This window comes from Myotis nattereri (assembly GCF_964212035.1).
Source record: "Myotis nattereri genome assembly, chromosome: 18".
NCBI classification, from domain to species: domain Eukaryota; kingdom Metazoa; phylum Chordata; class Mammalia; order Chiroptera; family Vespertilionidae; genus Myotis; species Myotis nattereri.
The window spans coordinates 35,870,123-35,893,072 of NC_138093.1; the positions used below are offsets into that span (position 1 = coordinate 35,870,123).

Here is a 22,950-nt window from a genome sequence, read left to right on the forward strand (position 1 = left end):
CTAGCTTCACCAGTGGAATAGTATATAGCAGTGAAAATGAATGAACCTCAGGATGTCATTCCAAAGTATCCAGTATCCCACTCAAGAGGGAGGCATAAATCTTAGTATTATAATATTGAATGAAAATAAGCAAGCCCCAGAAGACTTTGCATGATATATATTTTTAATACAGAATACAAAGCAAAACGAAATAAAATATTTGTTTAGATATGTTTACCAAGAGAATGATCATCACAGAATTCAGGATAGTGGCTACATTGGGTGATGAGGTGAGGGGACAGGTTGGAAAGGGCACATAGGTGGATGCAAGTTATGGTAGGGATCTCACTTTTTGGCTTGGGGAGTGGGTTCAGGTGTCTTCATTAGGCTATTGAAATATATAAAATGCACCTGAGAAGGGAAGAAAGAGATAAAGATAGAGGGGAGAGAGAGAGAGAGAGAGAAAATAGGTTTCCACTATTTCTGTCATCAGCATGATCAAAGACAGCCATGGATCTACCAAAAGTTGTCAAGACTCTTTTAGATGAGAACTTCTGTCAACTTCATGGTCCAAAATTGTCATTTAACTACATAGTCAATAGACTGCGTTGACCATATCAGCCGAATAAAAAATATCAATCTTAGGAATTCTTATTCTAGAGCTGAGGTGGGGGGGGAGAGGGGGCGTAAGGGAAGCAGGGAGCGGCACACATAGGTGGGGAAGCTTGGCAGCGGCGTGGTCTCCAGCTTATTTTGGGGGGTTGCGGGGGGCGGGGCGAGGGAGGCAGAAGAGAGGCATCGCATTTCACAATGGAGGGAAACTCCGGGCGTCAGCAACTGGGGACACAACACAGGCCTCTAGCATCCAGAGTACAACACCCCGGGAAGAACCCCAACCCCTTTCCACCGCGACTTCCTGGGCCCTAAAACCGACACCAGCCCCCGCCCCCCCCCACCCCCCCCCTACTGGAAGCTCTGGGTTGGGAAGGCCCAAGACAGCGAGCGAGCGAGCCTCCCGCCCTCGGGAAGTCCCCTGGGCCTCGATCTCCAGCTTCACCCCCTCCAGCCCCGCAGCAGAGCTTGGGGCGCAGGTCGAGACCTGCAGGCGCAGTTCGGCTCCCCGCAGCCCCGGCCCCGGCCCGCCCCGCCCGGCCCCGCCCCGGTGCAGCCGCGGCAGCAGCTCAGCCCTTCTGCAGGCGGCTCTGCACCGCAGGCAGAAAGGCGGCGGCACCATCCAGCCAGGGATTACTCACGGGAGGCCGTGACTCAATCGGTCCAGCAGCCAAGCCTCCCTCCCTCCCTCCCTCCCTTCCTCCCCCTCCCCCCCCTCTCCCCCCGGACCCGTCCTCCCCCGCCACACCCCGGGGAGGAATCTCCGCCGCAGCCTCCGAGGCCGGGACCCGCCCAGTTCTCACCCCGCCCTTCACCTGGCTCCCTCCACACACCAAGAGCAAAACCCTGGGGTTTCCGGGCTCCGCGACCTCCCCGCCGCTTCCTCCCGCCCTACGCTGCCGCGGGCGCTGGGAACGAGGACTCGGCCGCCCCGGGCTTCGCTCAGCAGAGACCGGGAACAAAAACGGGGGCGATCCCGGGATGTCGGCATGAAAGACGCTGTTGGCGTCCGGCGGGTCTGCGCGAACACAGGATGTCACAGCTCATACAGGCGGCGTGATCGCATGAGTCCTCGCGCTGCAGTGCTGGGAGGACAGGGAGGCCACCTGGAGGGCTCCCCGCTTCGCATATGGGGAACCCGACCCCTGGAGTAGAGGGTGAGACTTGGTCCGGTGCCGCGTGAGGGACCGACCTCGTGGTTTCCTTGGCCTCAGCTGGTCTGGTCTGTAGAACGGAGGGCGCTGAGTTATGGCCCTTCCAGTTCGAGGACTTGTTGGCTTCATCAAACATTGGCTCATGTCAGCATCCCCAGGGACACCGGTGAGCCCTAACAATGTCCTTTGTTATAGGGTGCTTTTAATCCCCCTAGAATAGATTATCCTAATAATCCTTTGTGGTAAGAAACAAAAGACAGACGAGGAAAGAGAAGCTCAGAGGTTAAGGGACTTGCACAAGTGGCCGGTCAAGAGTGCAACTCGATCAAGGGCTCTTCTTAATGCCTGGAGACTCCCAAATCTTTCACCCACTTTGGGCAAGTCATTCACTTCCTGGGACTCAACTCATCCCACCCGACAAAGAGGGCTAACGTTTCACACGAGCTGGAGCCATGGCGTTCCAGTCCTCAGAGGAGCAGGGGCATCCCCATTCGGGAATCTTCATACATCATAATCTACATATGTGTAGGCACTCTACGGTTTACAAAGCACTTTCTCTTTCTAAAAAAACTGATTGATTTTTAGAAAGAAGGAGGGAGAGACACACACACAGAGAAACACTGATTTGTTGATCCACTTATTTGTGCATTGATTGGTTGATTCTTGTATGTTTTTGTTTGTGCCCTAACTGGGGATCGAACCCACAACCTTGGCTGATTGGGATGATGCTCTAACCAACTGAGTTACCCAGCCAGGGCTCAAAGCACTTTCGTATCCATTATCCCTTGTGATTCTTGTAAAAATACTGAAATAGTCAAGATGATATTATCTGGCATTTTAAGGCGTGAAAAGGCTGGAGTGTAACAGTTAAGTGACACATGCAACAATAACACTGTTCTCTTCTTGCCTTGTCTCAGGAGCTTCTAGGGCAGCGATGGCGAACCTTTTGAGCTCGGCGTGTCAGCATTTTGAAAAACCCTAACTTAACTCTGGTGCCGTGTCACATCTAGAAATTTTTTGATATTTGCAACCATAGTAAAACAAAGGCTTATATTGTTGATATTTATTTTATATATTTAAATGCCATTTAACAAAGAAAAAATCAACCAAAAAAAATGAGTTTGCGTGCCACCTCTGACACGCGTGTCATAGGTTCGCCATCACTGGTCTAGGGTAACCAATGTAATAATGAAGAATCCTCTGTAGTCATACATTCGAAGCATCTCCCTGCACTTTTCTCATCCACCTCTAAGATGGCCCAGGGAGGAGGAAGGTGCAGGGGTGAGGCCTTCCTGTTGTGGACAGCTTCCCAGAGTCACACACGAGGTGGTACCAGCTCATGGATGAACCCGAGACTCCGTGTTCCAGCCCTGGAGCCTGCACTGAGCACGTGCCAACATTCTTTGGACAAGCCAGCATCTGATGGAGGCCAGCGGAACTCACTCTCGAGTTTCTAAGAGCTGTTTGGGGCAACCTCCAAGAGGCTGGCCCCTCAGGCTGTCATTCCAGAGCACCCTGACTGCTAAGGGTGCTGAGTCATCTACCACAAGCACGGGACCCCTGTCCCTGTCGTACACACTGGACCCTGTCTTGGCCCCCAGCCCTACATTTGCTAACTTTTTTCTCTCTGTGCCTCCCTGCTTTTATTCTTGATCATTTTTTAAAGTCTCTTTTATTTTTTTATTTTGAAGATACATTTATTAATGCTGGGGACATGGAAGCAAGGAAGGGCTGAGCAGAGAAGAAGCAAACAGGGGACACCTCGGTGGGGCCGCTCTGGTTCCCTAGCAATGCTACAGGAAAGCAATGAGCCAAGGCAAGGCTGCTTTAGCTCACTGGAGAGTCAGAGAAAAGGGGGGCCTTGGAGACAGGCTGGGGGGGGGGGGGGGCGGGTTAGCCCAGGACGAGCTGCTGCCACCCATTGTTCCCCTGGTTGCAAGTCTAGTGGGGTCCCTTAGAGTTTAGGAGATGCCCTCTTGACTGTGGGGGAAGAAAGGTGCAGGCGTGCTCCCCAGATGGAGAGCGCACCTTAAAAAGTGTATTTTTAAGTGTATTTTCTTTAAAAAAATATACTCTGCCTCTTTCACACATACACATCCCAGAGAACAAAGGCAGGAAAGCCTCCTGGCTCTCTCTAACCAGAGGCCAGGGTAAGAGTACAAACCCAGCAGGAGCCAGCCTCCCTCACCATAATGAGTAACTCTACCCACAGGTTTACAGGGGGATTGATTAGGGTGTTCCACGGCTTCCAGAAAGCCTGGCCCTGAGCTGAGCCCGGGGAAAAGCCACTTTGCATTTTTAACTCTCACTTCAAACACAGGTTGGCCTGCACCTTCATGTGGGATCCAGGCACACAAAGGGAGGGAAGGAACTTTTCAAAGGCAGTTTCAAGAGCTCCAAGCTCTCTCCTTCCTCTGATCTCTTCACCCCACACTCAGACCTCGGCGCTCCACCCAGGCTGGCTCCGGACTGTCCCCTTTCATGGCAAGAGCTGCAGGCATCAGTGTCATTATTTCCCTTCAAAAATCACGTTGACCTGTCACCTCTGGTTGTCCGCTATTATTGGATTCCATAACCATGTTTGGGACTGACTGGTGGCCAATTCCTTATGATGTAGGAAAACACTCATGATATAGTATTGGTTAGGAAAAGATCTGAATAAAAAAATTCAATATTCGCCCTGGCTGGGTAGCTCAGTAATCAACCAATGAATGCATAAATAAATGAAACAACAAATAGATTTTTCTCTGCCCCTCTTCCTCTCTTTCTTAAATCAATCAACAAATAAAATTTAAAAACAATTCAATATTCAATGTGTTTCCAATTTATTAAAAAATGTATATATTCACTCACATATATAAAAGAATAAAAGGGGCCTGGCTGGTATGGCTCAGTGGTTGAGCATCCTCCCAGGAACCAAAAGGTTGCAGGCTCGATTCCTGGTCAGGGCACATGCCTGGGTTGTGGGCTCGATCCCCAGTAGGGGTGCGTGCAGGAGGCAGCCGATCGATGATGTTCCTCTCTAATCGATGTCTCTATCTCTCTATCCCTCTCCCTTCCTTTCTCTCTCAAAATCAATAAAAAAGGGAAAACATATTTTTAAAAAAAGTGAAATAAGAGAATAAAATGGAACATACCAAAATGTTGTTATCTCTGGACTTATAGAAATCTTATGTTTTTCCTTTATGTTTTTCTGAATTTTCCAAACTTTCTAGAAAGATCTTATATGGAAGCAACAGAGTTCAGACTTTAAGAGACATGGTTTGAATTCCACATCCCCCACTTAGTAGCCATGGAACCCTGGATAAAATATTTCCACTCTCTGAACCTCCCTTTCTTCTCTGGGAAAGACCAGGAATGACACCTACTTTACAGAGTTGTCCAAAGGAGGAAATGAGGTCATGGAATGTCAGCATTTGGCGTGGCGCCTGACAGATAGTAAGTGCTCAGTGAATGTTAGGGATTTATTGTTATGTATTGCTTTACACTCAGGAAAAAAGAAAGTAAGTATCTTTAAAAAACTGAAGACCTGCCTAGCTCAAAACCCACCATTTAGAGTAGGGGTGGGGAACCTTTTTTCTGCCAAGGGCCATGTGGATATTTATAACATCATTCACGGGCCATATAAAACTATCAACTTAAAAGTTAGCCTGCTATAATAATAATAATAATAATAATAATAATAATAATAATAAATGTGAGCCTGCTGTATTTGGTCCAACATTTAATTTAACTCACCCCCAATGCCTTGGCAGGGCCAGACCAAATGATTTTGTGGGCCTTACAGGGCCTGCGGGCCCGACGTCCCCCACCCCTGATTTAGATGAAAGGATACCTGGGAAACACCAAAAGTCATGCCATGTCTCTGAAAGTGACCGGGACAAGAATCATCATAATGGATTGATTGCAAAAGCCTGGATGCACTTGCAGTGGTTCTCAACCTTCCTAATGCCGCGACCCTTTAATACAGTTCCTCATGTTGTGGTGACCTCCAACCATAAAATTATTTTTGTTGCTACTTCATAACTGTAATTCTGCTACTGTTATGAATCGTCATGTAAATATCTGATCTGCAGGAAGTATTTTCAGGGGTCACGACCCACAGGTTGAGAACCGCTGATAGAGGGTCTCATGCTAAGTGAAAATAGTCAGAGAAAGACAAGTGCCATATGATTTCACTTATATGTGGAATCTAAAGAACAATATAAACAAGCAAACAAAATAGAAACAGACTCAAGGAACAGACTGATGACTGGCCGAGGGGAAAGGGAGTGGGGGGTCAGGTGAAAAAGGTGAAGGGAATGCGAAGTCCAGATGGGTAGTTACACAACAGTCATGGGGTGTAAAGTGCAGGATGGGAGAGATAGTCAATGATACTGTAGTAAGTGTGTATGGTGCCAGGTGGGTACCGGACATATCAGGGGGAACTCTTTGTAAAAGTATATGATTGTCTAACCACTATGCTGCACACCTGAAACGAACACAAAATAATATTGAATGTAAACTGTAATTGAAAAAATTTATTTTTAATTAAAAAAGAATCATCATAATGTAAACCGGAGTTCAGATGTCCCTGTCTATATGAGAAGGAAGCCATGACAAGGGGAGGGTGTCATAGGAGGAAAGATGACTGACCAATGCCAGGGCGATGAAAGCAAACAGAGAAGCTCTTGGGAGGAAAAAAAATCACAGGGCTAGATCAGACCTCAGAATAAACTATAAAAAACAAGCCTAAGAAAAGTATACACCAGTTGGTGCTGGAGAAATCTTGAATAGTTTATGTACACATGGACAAAACTGTTTTTAAATTTTGTATTATTTTGAAACGTTGCTTCCTTGGGGTTGGGGCGCACTGGCCATCCCATCTGGCTGTGAGGGCTCTCTGGTCTGGGCTGGCGCTGTGCTGGCCTTTGCCGGTTCCTTCCCCTACCCAAGACCCCCTCCTCGGTGAGGTTGCTGTGAGGCCGGTGCGGTGTGCACCCTGCAGCTTATTGGCTTACAACGACCTCTCCTTTGGTGCGGTCTCTTTGGGGGCCATTTGGGAGAAAGAGAAACCAACAGTGCAACAGTTTTGATACTGAAAATTAACAAGTGTCCTTTTAAAATAAAGAACCGGTTCCTCCAACCCTCAAAAAGAAAGTATGCAACCCAGAGGTATGAAGAGACTGACAGGGGTAGGCAGGGGATGCTCTATCTGGGTAGGGTAGGAGATGGCAGAGCTGCCAGGGCTCAGAGAGGATGGCCAAGGAGCTGAGTGGGAAACAGCTCTGACATAAACGGGGCACAGGTGAACTCCGGGAGACAAGGGGCATTGGGATGGCTGCCCCGGGAGCTCTAAAGTGCAGCTGTTTACGGCAACAGGTGCCAGGAGATGAGGTTGGACAAAAGAAAGAAGTGAAAGGGGAATTGCCACCATTGCCAAAGTCCTCCTACAATGGAGCCCCAGCCCTCTCCCCACCTCCAAGCAGTGCCCACACAGAGTTACACAGAGGAGGCCCCAGGGAGCCTCCCAAGCTCCCAGCGGGGCCCAAGGTGGGGGAGGTGGGTGAAGGGGGACAGCCGTCAGTCAAGGGCTCAACAGTTCTGGGAGGCCCAGTCCCTAAGCAAAGTCTCCTGGGGCACTGACCACGGTGTCTTTACACAACCCAGTCACCAACGTCCCAGGAAGATCCCCACGGTGCCTGCCACCCAAGTGCCCTGGCTTCGCTCTGAGAAGTTTTATTTTTTCCATTCTCGGTTTGCACGTTCAAATGCTGACTGGGACCAGACAGGCACAAAAATAAGCAAAGCAGGCTGAGCACTGTGGGTCAGGGAGAGGCGGAGGCTGCGGTGAGCCAGAAAGCACAGGCTGGTCGGAAGGGAGCGCAGGGACAGTCCCTGCTGGCCACTGCCCCGGGGAACGGCAGGCCGGGACTGTCAGAGCTTCTGGTTTTTGAAAAGAAGCAAGACATTTGGATTTCTATGTGAAATTTTATGTTTAAAAATTTTAACCAACTATCATTAATCTGCACGGCTGTTTAGCTAGGAGGAGGCAGAGAATTTGAGAGCTGAAATGTCCTTGAAGTACATTTAGGCCAAAGTATTCACTTTAAACATGACCAAGTTGAAGCCCAGAAAGGTCTAGTGATTTCCCAAAAGTGATAAATGGTTCAAATCCCGGGCCCCTCACCTGCCAAGCTAGAACTCATTCCTCCAGGCCACCTGCCTGTCACTAGGGTGCCTTTGCACTTACTCAGGCATGAGGCGATGGAGTGTTCAACAGGGATGGTGACCCTGGGAAAGAAAAAGGTAAACTTTGCTGTGCTCTGCACTCTAGTTAAAGAAAAATTTGTATCTGCTTATTGCCATCCATCCATCCATCCAACCATCCATCCATCCATCCAACCATCCATCCATCCATCCAACCATCCATCCATCCATCCAACCATCCATCCATCCATCCAACCATCCATCCATCCATCCATCCAACCAACCATCCATCCATCCATCCATCCATCCATCCATCCATCCATCCATCCATCCATCCATCGTTTATGGCTGATGACTCTATGAGCCAAGCACTGTGCTAAACACTGGGTATGCAGAGATGACGAAGGCACCACTTCTCCTTTCAAGGAGCTCATAGGCTGTGAGTGGGCTGGGCTGATACCGCAGCCAGAACTCACCCGTTGACACATCTCATCAACCCTGCTGCCTCAGGCCTGCTCGCACGCGCTCTCAGCTCATCGCCATGCCCTCACTTCTTCTGAAAGCATCTCCCATCCCTGAGAAACTGCAAGGGGGCTGGAGAACTTCCCCCACCCCAAGAGAGCCTGGAGCACTTAGGTGATGATGGATCGGAAGCAGGAGCAAGAACAGGGACCCAACCCAGCCACTCAATGCCAAGCCCCTTGCAGGGAAGGCAAGTTCTGGTTCGTGCATTGCCTTGGCCAAGCTGTCCCTAAAAGTTCTGTGTGGGTGTGCCCTGGGGCGAGAGGAAGTCCCAGGCTGGGACTCCCCTGGCTGCGTACCCAGTGGCCTGCTCCATGCGGATGACAGCCGGTGGCTTCTCTCGGGGACCAAATGGTGATCACATCCTTCGGCCCCAGTTTCCATGAGCAAGTGGAGCTCAGCCTGGTTTTCTCCATCAACAAGAAACTTCCTTCCCAGCAGTGGCTCTGACAGCATCTGCTCCTGGGGGAGGAATGCAGGGCAGGAACAAACAAGGCGAGGTGGGTGCAGCTCCGCACCTGCCACTCTGCCTTATCTTGCTGGGACTCTTGTTGCGCAAGCATCAAGCACAACCCCAGAGCTGGCACTGAGGACAGCCTGTCATGTGGAAATGATGGAGTCCCCGGGCCTCGGCAGGCCCTTGGCGGCAGGCTGGGGCTACTGGTCCTTTCTGGTACTGGCGGAAAGAGACTATAATCCTCTGATAGAGGTGTGAAGCCAAAGGTTAGCAGAGAGAAGATGGGCAGGTTTGTGCCAACATCCATGGAGAAGGAAAAGAGAAATGGAAGGACGGAAGAGGAAAAATAAAAATTCAACAAACACTTACTATGGGCCAGGCTCCTGGAACATGTATCACCCTTGATATTCATGTATTATCCTCATTTTCCAGAGAAAATGGAGTCTTCGAGGTTAAATAATTTGTCCAGGGTCATACAGCTGGCCAGGCAGACTGGAACCCAGTTCCACTGACTCTCCCAAATCTGTGCTGTGATAAAAAACCATGCAGCTGGCCTTGGGAAGGCTGACTGGTGGCTGAGGACATAGGGAATTGCTATGGAGAAAGGCACCCGGAGAGATTCAGGATTTGGTGAACTCTCACCCCCGGGGCTGAAAACCCAGTGGAAATCGGGCCTTGGCATCCCGTTTCCTCGGCTCAGTAAGTGGGTGACCCAGTGTTAGGGGTCTCTCCTTTCTCCTGCTCCCCTCACTGGGTTGAGTGTCTGATGTATAGGGCTCTAGGACTATGCTTTCCTGGACTCCTCCACTTTGAGGGACTGTGCCTAATGCCCCCATCAGAGTTGACTGTGGGAGTTGAGTAGAATCAGAGGCACACCCAGAGGCACACCCCTACATATTTCAGTGGCCCCTTTTCCACGGCCTAGACTCTTCCTTTTTCTTCTCTGACCATGGGAAGCCCAGGCATGCAGATGATACCAAAGCAAAGTCCACTCAGAAATGTTCTTATTGAACATTTATGATGTGTCAGGTACTGTTACAGGTGCCTGAGGCACATCAGTGAACAAAAAGAATAAGATCCTTGCCCTCATGGAACGTACATTCCAACAGAATCAAAGTGAAATAGTTCCTTCCTCCCTCCCTTCCTTCCTTCCTTCCTTCCTTCCTTCCTTCCTTCCTTCCTTCCTTCCTTTTCTTTCTTTCTTTTTTAAAAGAAAGAGCATAGATCTTAGTGTTAGAGAAGGCCTGGGTCAAATAACCAACCCTAACCAGCCAGATGACCTCTGGGCAAGCTACTTCACTCCCTGAATGTTAGCTTTCTCATCTGTAAAACAGAGACAATAGCATATTGTAGGGATGTTATAATGATTACAGATAATGTATATGAAACGCCTGGCATAGAGCAGGGTTCAAAATGGTAACCTATTTTCCAGGCACACCTAAACCCACATATTCCAGGACAACTCACATGGCCTCTTATTTCTGCAACCAGGGCATCATCTCCATGATATCTTAGAGAGAGTCAGGTGAGGTGAAGAGCATCCTTTGATTTGAATCCACCTAAGGTCAAGGAATTTCCCCCCTTGAAACACCTGCTCCCATCATAGGCCCCGATGAAGGGATAGACCTACTCCCCCCCCAGCAGGCCACAGACAGCAGGGGTGCACATTGGACCTGGCTGGAACCAGCATCTCCTGGCATTTGGACTGACAGGCTGAGTTAACTTACCCTGGAGAGGTAAGTGGGAAGGTCCTGTAAACTTGGCCACTGAACCTGCGGCTTGGTTAGCCACCCCGGGTGCTCACATGGATAAGGGAGTGGCTACGGGGCGAGTCTTTCTGGCTCTACAGAAGGCACAGTCCACACAGGGACTGTGCTTCCCACACCACGTCTGTGATGTTCCTCTGTGACCTCCCAGTGAAGCCCCTTTTACGTTCACTTCTTTGAGTGGGTTTCTGTTCTTACAACCAGATAATCTCCAAGACAAATCCTGTACCCGTCTCAGGTGGTTGTTGTGACAAAACTTGAAAGCAGCTGGCATTTCGTCGACACTCAATAAATGCTCTTGAATCTCTCCCTTTTCTTGTCAAGCAGTCCATCACTTAGCAATAGAAAGAGGAAATCCATATATGGGCTGCAGCAGGCTAGGACCTCAGCCTTATGCTTTATGAACATCTTTACTAACCCATAAAATGAAGACAACACTAGCATTGACTTCATTAGTTACTGAGAATATTAAATGAGGAACCCAAATCTAATACCTAGCACATAATGAATGAATGTGAGTTAGCTCAGACTATCGCTTGCACTGTGGTTATTATTATTTAAGATACAACAAGTATTGTTGTAGGTCTTGATCTAGGTCAGTGATGGCGAACCTATGACACGCGTGTCAGAGGTGACACGCGAACTCACTTTTTTGGTTGATTTTTCTTTGTTAAATGGCATTTAAATATATAAAATAAATATCAAAAATATAAGTCTTTGTTTTACTATGGTTGCAAATATCAAAAAATTTCTAGATGTGACACGGCACCAGAGTTAAGTTAGGGTTTTTCAAAATGCTGACACGCCGAGCTCAAAAGGTTCGCCATCACTGGGCTAGGTGAGGAGATAAGACACGGTAAGAGCAGGCTCTGGAGTGGAGAGAGAGGTGGTGGGGCTGGGCAGTGAAGAGAAGGGCCGGAAGTGAGAGGGCAGCACACAGACCTAGCACGTCAGCATTTGTGCAGAGCTCTCGCCTCCCAGGTCTCATTGTCTATCAGACCACTCTAGAGGGTGCATAATGGAAGGTGATATTACACATTTTATAGATGGGGAAACTGAGGCTCAATAAGTGTGTATAATACGTACCAACCAAATCTAAGTCCACTCTTTTATCCTGTAATACTACACTACCTCTGGAAAGTAGGGCGAGGGGCCAAAATAAGAAGTAAAGATTACAAGAGAAACTGAGGGTTTCATTCCAAGGTTCCATTCAGATCCCTTCTGGGCATCCCAGCAGACTCAGAGGCCCCAAAGTATAAGCCGGGGGGCGGGGTGTCAAAATCAGGTAACACTGGGGGTCCCACCCCAGGGAAAGACATACCAGGCTAGCTGAGCACCCAGCTTCAGCACCAGCGCCAGGCCCTGGCCCGGGAGAAGCCTGGCTCTGGCCAAGGGCAAGGGCAAGTCCTTCACCACAGGCTGCAATCTCTTGGTAACCTGGGGGCTCTCCTGCAGTGGTCTCCAAGGCCCCTCCAGTTCAACTGTGTATGGAGTCAAGGCCTTCTCTTCCTGAGGTCGGGGTGCAAGTGTTCTCTAGGGACACAAGTGCACGTTCCTTAGAACACTGTCCCCGTCAGGGCCTGCTGCACACCCCAGGCTCAGGACACTCATCCTGTGGCTGAAAGCAGCCACTCCCTGCCCCCTGGACACCACTTCTCCCCAACGCCTAGCACAGTGCCTGACCTGCAGTGTGAATCCACGACAATGTTTGTTGAATAAACAAATGAGCAAGCGCATGAATGACAGGTTGGCTCTGGCAATACAATCAGCCTGTGTTGTCACATGATAGCAACCTCGCTCTGCTGACTCGGAGCCCCCAAATCAGGGCTCCACAGCCACCCGGGCTGAGTCAGCTGCTGAGGAAGAAACTGGTCAGAGTGCTTCCCTCCATACTTCCTCTGACCTTTCAGAGAAGCTACGCAGAGAAAGGGCAGGGGCAAGGGTGCCCGGGCAGGAGGAAGGCTCTGCCCGGCCTCCCCAGGACTTCTGCACCCTCTCACCACGCTGCCTGAGCGGGGCTGCAGAAGGGCCAGGAGAAGAAACGCAGCTCCATTGGGAGCCGCACCGTGATGGAGGTGGTGCCTAGAGTGTTTCTCCTCTGCATCTTCTCGCATGCTAATGACCTTAATTGTTAATAATAGCAGCAACCATCCCGGCACAGAACTTAGGGTTTCTAGCATCTTTCTTCCCAAGTGCTCCTAGCACATGACCTCACGCCACACAGCATCCTTGCAGGGGCTGGAATGGTTCTCCCTCTGACACGGGTAGCGAAATTGGGGACCGAGGAGGTTTGTCGTTTATCTAGGTCACAAAGTGAGACACTGGTGGGGTCAGGGGCCCACTCACAGGCCCCCTCCAGCTCTGGCTCAGGCTCAAACTAGTCTGGTGTCCTTGCGCAGCTCTCTAGGTTTCAGTTTTCTCACTTACAAAAGAGGGAAATTGGACCATTTCTTCAACTCTATCCATCTCAAATGCTCTAAACACCCTCCCTCCCCAACCCCTGCACCTGGTCCAAAGCCTGGTGACAGATGGACGTCCTCTGTACCAAGGTCAGAAAGCCCCTGGAAGTCTGGATGCAGCTGCACCTGTTCCAGCATCCTAACAGATGTCCTCTGATGCTTCCCCAACAGAGGCTGTCGTGCACAAGGCGGGGAGGCCACATCCAGATATCACCCTAAGGGTCCATGAGCACCATGGGCAGACTTTCAGAAAGCAGGCTGCTGAGGCCAGGCGCCATCCTGCCCTGGACACCGGTGCTGGCTCCAGGATGAGGTGGCCCAGTGGGGGGTGCAGGTGGGCGGGAGACAGCCTCACTCACCTGCCAGAGCATCTGACTCTCCATGATGGTGAGGGTCCTCGACCAGATGCAGCAGCACCACCCTTGCTCCCAACCTCCTCCCCTCCCCCATCCTCTTCTCCATCAAATCTGTCCCCTCTCCTCATTCATATCCTGTTTGGCAAGCACCTCCTCCAAGGATGACTTCCAGGTGAGCCCTGCCAAATTCTGGTCTCCCCATTCCCACAACACCCCTTGGCTCCCAGCATCATGTGACGCTGTGCCAGATGAGGCCTTAAGGGTGTGTCCCTGCTCTATCTGCCACTAGACAGGGTGAAGAATAGGATGAGTATTTTTCTACTGCCTCCTTTCTTAGGTTCCTCCTTCCTTAGTTCCTAAGATATGAAGCAGGGCATTCAGGGCACACGAATAGTGGACTACAAATGGACAGCACTCTCCTTTCTATCCATGGGCAGCAGCTCTGGCCAGTTACCAGAAAGGCTAATGCTGGGCTCTCAACCAGAGTCTGGACAAGGGCTCAGCCAATGTGTCTACGTCCAGGGCCAAGAGAGGGAAGGCAGACTGGCCTAGCAGCTGGAAACTTTACCCAAATTTTTTTTTTTCAAACCCAACCCACAGTTCAGATGGAAACCTTCTCTCTGCATCCCCTAGCATTGACTGGTTCCTGGTTCCCAGTGTGTAATCATACTAATATCAGATGGAACCATATTCAGTTGTCTTTTGTGGGTCAAAAGTGGTCGCATGTTGGCAATTTCATCTGGCTGGACCTAGTGACTATTTGGGGATCATGAGCCCTAGGAGATAGTGAACACGCTGAAGGCTTGGATCTCTGTATCTCCAGCCAATCTTTCTGTTTCTGGCTTAGGACATCGTCAAGTTGTGGCCTCGGAAGCTACCGAGTAGGCACTTCTCAGTTGAATGACCAGGCAGGTGAGATGGGGAGTATTAATACACGTCCTACCCTTAGACCTCAAGGGTGGCTACCCACAAGGCAGAACCTCTCAGGTCTCCGTTGGTCACCCCCAGTAGAAAGATGGAACTTAACTACAGGCTGTTAGATTGTGCTACAGTCTATGACAGTGATGGCGAACCTTTTGGGCTCGGCGTGTCAGCGTTTTGAAAAACCCTAACTTAACTCTGGTGCCGTGTCACATCTAGAAATTTTTTGACATTTGCAACCATAGTAAAACAAAGACTTATATTTTTGATATTTCTTTTATATATTTAAATGCCATTTAACAAAGAAAAATCAACCAAAAAAAATGATTTCGCGTGTCACCTCTGACACGCGTGTCAGAGGTTCGCCATCACTGGTCTATGACAAAAGGGTGTGCTGTAGGCACGGAGAGCACTGCCTCTTTGTAGAAAAGGAGGGTCTTGAATCAGAAATGCCTGTATCCAAGCTCCTCTTCATCAGCTGCCCGGGTCTGGGTCCCACCGCGGCCCAGATCAGCAGTTTCCGGACTCCCAGTCCCGTGCTCTTCTGGCAGCCCTGGCAGCACCGGAGAACAAACTCCTCCCTGTCTGCCCCCCTCCAACTTCCTGGCTCCCACTTTTTCAGGCTCCCTAGCAAGACAGAAGGGGAATTGACTAAGGGATCAATAATAGCCCTCTCCTACATGAAAAGAGCCTGAGTCACGCTAGGCCTGGCCCCAGGGTTTCCAGGGAGAGGAGAAAGAGAGAGAGATGAGCAGTCCTGGAAACCTGATCTCTCTCCAGAGCTGGGCTGAGGGGGTGGGGGCAGCATGGTGATTTGGGTCACAGACAGTGCCAAGTCTTTAGGCAGCTTTAGGTCTTGCTTAACCCAGGCTTGAAATATCAGGGCAGGCACAGCTGGGTTCTCTCCAAATCACTCGATTATAGAATTCAGAGAGGATGTCTCTGATGGATTCCTTGGGAGACCCCTCCTCAAAAGGTAAGGTGAGTGCTTCTGGAAGCCCTCTGTGTGTAGGCTTCCTCAGCTGGCCCGTGGGATGGGAGGAGGTGGGGGGTGGGGGGATGCCTGCTCCCACCTGCTGCCCCGGGGCCCAGCTGGCCCACCCACTGTGCCCAGCTGCTTCCCATCTGGAAGGAAAAGCCTGGTGTTGGCAGCAATGAGGGTGAGAGGGAAGACTCCCAGAGGGAAATCACATTGTCAGGACTCCCTTGTGTGTGTGCCAGTGGGGACCAGGGAGCTTACTTGGCCGGGAGTTTGGGGGATGAGTGAGTGGAGTCTAGGGCTGTAGGAGTCCTTCTTGACATTGACTTCTCTCCCCAACTTAGTGTTAGGAAAATTTCAAACCTGAAGCATTGGAAACAAAGTACAATAAACAACTCAGACCCTTCACTTAGATCAGTGGTTCTCAACCTTGGCTGCACATTAGAATCACCTGGGAATCTTTTTAAAATCCTGATTTCTGGGCCTCATCCTCCGGAAATTCTGTTTCTTTGTTACTAATGTTGTGGCCCCCTCCATAACAAAGACACAGAATTTCCGGAGGATGAGGCCCAGAAATCAGGATTTTAAAAAGATTCCCAGGTGATTCTAATGTGCAGCCAAGGTTGAGAACCACTGTTCTAGCATATCAAGAGGAATTAATGCCAGGTAATCCCACTAGCACTGGTTACTTGGTTAAGGTGGATAGCGCTGACTCTCTGTAAAGACGGGTTTCTCCTTTTGTAAGAAGTAATCCACGAGGTGATACACTGAGACCAACCTTGTTCTCAATGGGGTTAGCATCCATTAGTAAGCCTAGCCTAAGTCAGCTATTATACTGGGGGTTGCAAACTGGTCCATTTCAAATTCTGTCATTACTTCTACATTTCATTAGCTGGCATTTATTTGTTAAGAGTTTTCCCTCCCTGCTCCATTTTAACTGTCAGAATAGACACATGGAATTTTTTATGCTGTGTCTTGCAATCTATTAATGTTATTCTTTTTGATGCTCAATGTGTCCCAAATTTGCGCAGTGGGAGTCCCTTGAAGCCAACTCCCATGTCCCTTTGTCACGAGCATGCTCTTGCTTTCTGCATAACATGACTCACTTGTAGTTTCCCAGTCCCAGACCTGAAGTCAGCCATTTCTCCCAGGAGCACTGCTTTCTGTCCCTGGGGAGTGCTGCTTAGGAATGAAAGCCTGGGCATGAGGTGTGTTCAGTGCTACGGTGCAGCCTTGCTTCTGCACTCTCCCAGTGGACAGACCTAGGAGGGACATAGAGAAACACAGGGTTCTTCCTCACCTTTCCCCAGCCCATATTTTTGTCTCTCTTCTTCCATAGTGAAACCCTACTTTTCAGTAATATCAATAGTTCCTCACTTGATCTATCTCTACAATAAACAAAAAAGTTTCCAATTTATGACATCAATGACATGACCAATAACAGACCTGCAGAGTAAAGTTTAAGATTTTTTTTTTCCAGTTCTTTCTATCCTTAGACTATATATTCCATTAAGAATATAGAGTCAGGACTAAAGAATTAAACTAAACAATTACTTGAATTACTTCTTTTCTTATAGAGTAATCAAGTTGATATACAGTTAACTTGTGTGGTCAGCTTTAGGGTTTGTTTTTTTTCTTTCTTTGGATCTAATTTAATTTGTGAATATGTAAACTATTTACCTGGTTCAAAAATCAAAATTGCCTGGCCCGGCCGGTGTGACTCAGTGTTTGAGTGTCGACCTATGAACCAGGAGGTCATGGTTTGATTCCCAGTCAGGGTATATGCCCAGGTTTCAAGGCAGCTGATCAATGATTCTCTCTCATCATTGATGTTTCTCTCTCTCTCCCCCTCTCCCTTCCTCTCTGAAGTCGATAAATATATATACATTTTAAAAATAAAAACTGCCTAAAAAGGTATAATCAGTAAACTTTTACTTCCATTCCTATCTCCTTTACTTTGTTCCCACCCACCCCATATAGGTAACCATTTTAATTAATTTCTAGTTTGTCTTTCCTGTGTGTGTGTGTGTGTGTGTGTGTGTGTGTGCGCGTGTGCGCATGTATGTCCACAAAAAAAAAAAATAATTCTGCCGTTTTCTCAACCCAAAGGTGTTATACTACATGCATTCTTTTGCATCTTGCTTTTTTTCATTTAATAACTCATTCTAGAAATGATATATGTTCATAGGGCTCCTTCCTATTCCTTGTTTTTGGCTTCATAGTACTCCACTATTTATGTACTGTTGTTCATTCAACCAGTCTATTAAAGATGGACCTTGGGTAGTTTCCAGTGATTTCCTAACCTATTACAAACATGGCTCAGAGAATCACCTTGTGCATATGCATTTTGTAATTGTGAATGTGCATTTTTCTGGTTAAATTCCTAGAAGTTGGACTGCTGGGTAAATGCTTATGTTGCTTTGTTAGGTATTGCTCACTTCCCCGCCATAGAAGCGGTGCTGGTTTGTACTCCTGGCATTGATTTAAAATCTAGGAGGTGTTCTGAGCTGGGAGGTTCTCTGAGCCAACCTGAGAGTCTTGAACCTTCCCACCAGTAACACACTACCCCAAGCTCCCTCTGCCCTGGAGATCTGGCAAGAGCAAAGGTCTCTTGATTCCATCCCAGTTCATCCTTCTGAATTTCTGTACTCCATTTGGAAAACCAGAGCAGAAAGTGATGAGGCTGAAGGCTTTAGCCAGACAGGAACGATAGTGAGGAGAGGCAAAGGAGAGCAGGGGACCCTCGCCCCATGACACCTATGTTCTCACCTCTCTTTTCTTGCCTTTGGCCTCTCCACTATCCCCCAACACAAACGGCCTTCGACAGCTCCTCCCCTGCCTGGGCTCTGGTTCTAACTAGATCCTGCCTGGTTTCCCTCCTCAATCCACCTTCACGTGGGCAGATCGATCACAAGGGACTGGGGCAGGGTGGAGGCAGATGTCTAAAGTCCCTGTCATTTCTGTTTTAACACGTGCAGAGGAGGTATGTCAGTGGAACAAGAATGGCTCATACAAAGGAAAAAGGAGACAGAGATGACGGGAGAGGAAGCTGAGCATAAAACATTCCACACCAGCCCCTTGGACTCCAGCCCAGGCACCTGCCTTATTGCTAGGACCACTCTACAGAAAGGGGAAATGAGTGGGGGAAAGGATGCTCTCCCAGTTTGATGGGGGCCGGGAGTTCTGCTTCCTTGTGACCCAGAGCCTTGCCTTTCTCATCCCTCTCTCCTTCTCACCCCTACCACCAAATAGCAACTGGGGAGGACAGGAATCAATGCATAGCTGAGGAGCAGGGAACTGAAGGGAGTCCTGTCTAAGGGGTAGGCTCAGGGGAAGAGGTCAGAGGGTAGGAAGAATTCCCCCAGGGAAGCCAGTGAGGCCCAGGGTAGGACATTCCTCTTCAAGGTCAAATCAAACACCTGGGTCACCCTAAGCCAAACAGGCCTGGGGACCAAGAATGAGCACTTTCCTTTCCTTCCTGCAAAGCGTGGCGGATCTGGAATGCCCTAGATCAGTGGTTCTTAACCTTCCTAATGCCGCGACCCTTTAATACAGCTCCTCATGTCGTGGTGACCCCCAACCATACAATTATTTTCGTTGCTACTTCATCACTGTAATGTTGCTACTGTTATGAATCGTAATGTAAATATCTGATGTGCAGGATGTGTTTTCATTGTTACTAATTGAACATAATTAAAGCGTAGTGATTAATCACAAAAACAATATGTAATTATATATGTGTTTTCCGATGGTCTTAGGCGACCCCTGTGAAAGGGTCATTTGACCCCCAAAGGGGTCGCGACCCACAGGTTGAGAACCGCTGCCCTCGATGGACAGGCTTATCCATGTCTTTGGGTGCTGGTCACGGCCAGCAGCATAGAATAAACGAGAAAAGGGCCCCTGGAGGTTACTGAGAGAAGCTAAATTCTTGAGTAGGAGGCAGTTTGCGGTGGAATGCTTGAATTGCTGACAGGTGGCAGCTGGCTCAGTGCTGGGTCAGCCCAGGCCCTTTCCTCTCCAGACCCTCCAGGGTGTGAGAGTGGGGAACAGTAAGGCTCCCCAATACCAGTGCTTAGGAACTTCACCTCCCACCACACCACCACACTTCTCCCAGCACGCACACCAAGGGGAAACTCTTAACTGCTCTCTGTTGGCCCTCCCATGTTGACTTTCTTTTGACACCAAAGACCATAGAAATCCGACTAATCTGACTCAGCCACGTCCTCCCACTGTTACTGTGGGAGCATCTGCCTGGGTGAGGTTGATTCCCAGGCTCCCCCCAAATGCTCCTTGCTTCTTCCAACAAACATTGACCAAGCGCTGTTTTACGCTTGGGCACTGTGGTAGGTGCGGGGAGTCCCAGAGGCTAAGGGACTGTGCTCCTTGGACTTGACCTTGAACTTAGCCTGGGACACGGAGGTGGACACTGTCAGGGGAAAGGGCTGAGGCTCCCTCCTCGGCGGCTCGGAGCACCTTCTGCACCGAGAACTCGGGTCCAGGCAGAGCCGGGGGTGGAGCCGAGGCGCGCGGGGAGCCGGCAGCGGTGCAGGCGGGCACCGGGCGCAGAGCCGCCAGGGAGGGGCAGCAGGTTCTGGTCGAACAGGATCCCGCCCTGCAGCCCCGGACCCACTGCTCAAGGCCGCGGGAGCAGGGTCCTCAGAGCACGCTAAATAGAGACCCCTCCCCCCTAGAACCTACCAGAACCCACCCCTAGTCAGAGAACTGAAAATAGGAAGGTGCGCTGCGGGAACGGTGGGATTATGCGCCAAGAGGGAAGGGCGTGGGGGTGGGGAGCGTCATGATTTAGGGGGTGTACCCTGGCAAGATGGTGGCAGGGAGGTAGGGCTCCCGTGCAGGAGCGAAGACATGGACCCCCACCCTCTTCCTGCAGGACAAGGGCTGGATTCTACCTTGGATCCCCTGCCCAACGGGGAAGCCCTTATTCCCGTCTGGATCAGAATACAGGGAGGGAGGGAAGAGCTGTTCAGCTTTGGGGGGCAGTCAGGTCAACCATCCAGCACCTCAAAATGAAAACTGGTTCCTATTGTTTCCCGGGCCCCAGTTAAGCTCTCCTCCCAGCCCCTTCTCGCCAGTTTCTAAGCTCGATTTAACTAACACTCCTCCAACCAAACTAGCTGGGGCGGGGGGCAGCTGCTCCCTCTCCCGCTGCCTGACCCCCACACGGGTGGGGGCTTCACGTCCAGCCAAGGAGGGGGCCTGGCTCACTAGCCCTCAGAGCCACCGCCCCTTCCTGCCTCCTCCCCCCATACCTTCCCCACCCAGTCCCTCCTGACCCGAGGCCCCTCTCCACGGCCCCTCCCCAGGGCCAGTCCCGGCGGCCAACGAAGACCCTCATCTCTTCCCTCCTTCCAGGCAAAGAGGACTGGGAGCTCAGGGGGGGGGCTGGAGGGGCACCTCCACGTTGGAAGACCAGAAGGGGCAGCTTTGGGAGGGGCTCAAGGAGGGAAGGGAGGACCCTAAGAGCGGTGGGTAAAATAAAAAATAAAATAAGAAATAAGAAAACAGCAGAGGATCTCCACCCAGAGGCGGAGGTGGCGCAGCAGAATGGATTTCGCTTCCCCTCCCCCAGCGGCGTCAGTTGCGGGCCAGTGAATTTCTTCATCTGACATCCCCCCCAGCCAGGCCAACCGGCGCCGACGTCGCGTCTGCGAGTGATTGTGAGTCCAGCAGGAATGCCCAGGAGGGAGCTGCCTCCGGCCAGCAGAGTGCCCACTCGCTCCCAGGATGTGGCCGGCCCCTCCCGCGCCCTCCACACCCAGCCGAGGAGGAGCGCGCTGGGTCCTTCAAAGAGATGGAGGAGTGTGAGGCTGCACTCACTCCGGGGAGGATGCCAGTCAGCCTCCTCCACCCCAAGAGCCAGCCAGGAATGTGAGTGAGCGTGTGCGACGGGAGGGCGGGAGGGACAATCCAGCCTAAATGTCTCCCTCTTCAGCCCCAAGACACTCGGGGACGCTCCTCCCCAGGACGCCTACGACCAGCCCCCCACCGCGGAGCGCCCACCAGCCCCCCTGCACCAGCCTGGAAATTGCAAACTTTCCAACGCCACCTCCTCCCCTTTCTTCCCTCTGGGACCAGAGCTGCACGGGGCGTTGCCCTCGGAGACACTCACACAGTTGGTTCTTGACTCTTCGCACACAGTCAAACAACAGGGCGCAGGGAACTCTCAGCTTTTCCACAGCTAATTATAGACGTGAAAGTCTGAGGATGTTTTGCAAGTGGCAGAGAGAAACTGCTGAGGTTTCTCCACAAAGCCGAAGAAATTCCATTTGGGCACCCCTTCCTCACCCCACTTCTCCCAGCCACCTCCCCGCGCCCCCGCCAGTGCGCCCATCTCCCAGTCCCCTCCGCAGCCCCTCCTTCTCGTTGCAGATTTCTTACTCCGTTCTTTTTTCCTTTTTTTTTTTTTCCATCTCTCTTTGGGGCTTTCGAGAAAGGGAACAGACGCGGAAAATATTTTTGCAAGTTTTCCATTCAGCGGCTCATTCCCAAGCCCAGGGGGAGCGGGAGGGGGAGGGCAGGAGCAGATGGGGGCAATGAACTGTTTTTTCCAAAAGCTCCATTTGGGTGTGAAAAGGACAATCCCTCCATTTCCCTACCCCCACGGCCCAGGAATGACAAACACTAGGAAAACAAAAATAAGTCACTTGTTTGATTATACGATTTCTCAGAACTGAGTCTAGGAAGGAAATACAGTATTTGACAAATCTGTGCGCGCGCGCGCGTACACACACACACACACACACACACACACAGCCCAAACCCAGTAGCAAGAAATATGCCAGGGACAGGAAATTCAGGGAGTTTTAGAAGCCAGCGAGAGGAAAGAAACAAAGTTTGCACATCGCGAGTCAATTCATTCTCTGCAAGCCTTACCTCGCTTTCTTTCTAGCAAAGATCCAGGCTTCTGCAAGCAGCACTCTCCCTCCGGGGTTCCATGGACAGGGTAGGGCGGGGGTGACCACTGGTCTCCCCAATGAGCAGCCACGCTAGAGATGCCGGCTTGCTCTCCTGCCTTTTTTTTTTTTTTTGCAGCGGCCCGAGAGCGGGCCGGTCTCCTCCGCCGGCCCTCCCGCCGGGAAGGACCTCAGGTTCCTGGAAGCAAATGCTGCGGGGAGCTGGGCGGGTGCCTCCGGTCCTGCTCTCCTCGGAAGGATGGTTCCCCAGGAAGTTCGCGCCTTCCCCCTCGAGCCCCAGCTCGGCTGGTCTCAACGGCGGAGCTTTCTTAAGAAAACGCTTGTCATGGCAACAGCTTCGGCCAACTCGGACCGACTCCAGTCCGCCCGCCCGCCCGCTCTCCCCAGCCGCGCGGGAGGAGAAGGGGCGGAGCGCGAGCGGTGAGGGGGGCGGGGCTTGGCGCGGGGCCAGCCGCGCTCCGCCGTTAAGGTGGCCCGGCCGGGAGCCGCGCTGCTTCCTGGTCCGTCTTAAGGGGGACTGGAAAGGAAGGGGAGGAATCCTTCCTCCTGGGGGTGTGCTGGCCGCCCCGGCTCGCTCACTTGTTGAAAGGAAAGTAGGTGCGGGCGGAGGTGGGGCGTGGA

General features: G+C 50.7%; 1 protein-coding gene across 1 annotated transcript in view; it reads right to left on the reverse strand.

The window, feature by feature from the left end:
- ATP2B4 (ATPase plasma membrane Ca2+ transporting 4) overlaps positions 1-22,720 on the reverse strand; it is a 94,996-nt gene extending 72,276 nt beyond the window's left edge. Inside the window, exon 1 of the mRNA XM_081112413.1 lies at positions 22,289-22,720. The gene's annotated coding sequence lies outside the window, so the exon portion shown is untranslated. The remainder of the gene's footprint in view (positions 1-22,288) is intronic.
- Between the last annotated feature and the right edge of the window lie 230 nt (positions 22,721-22,950).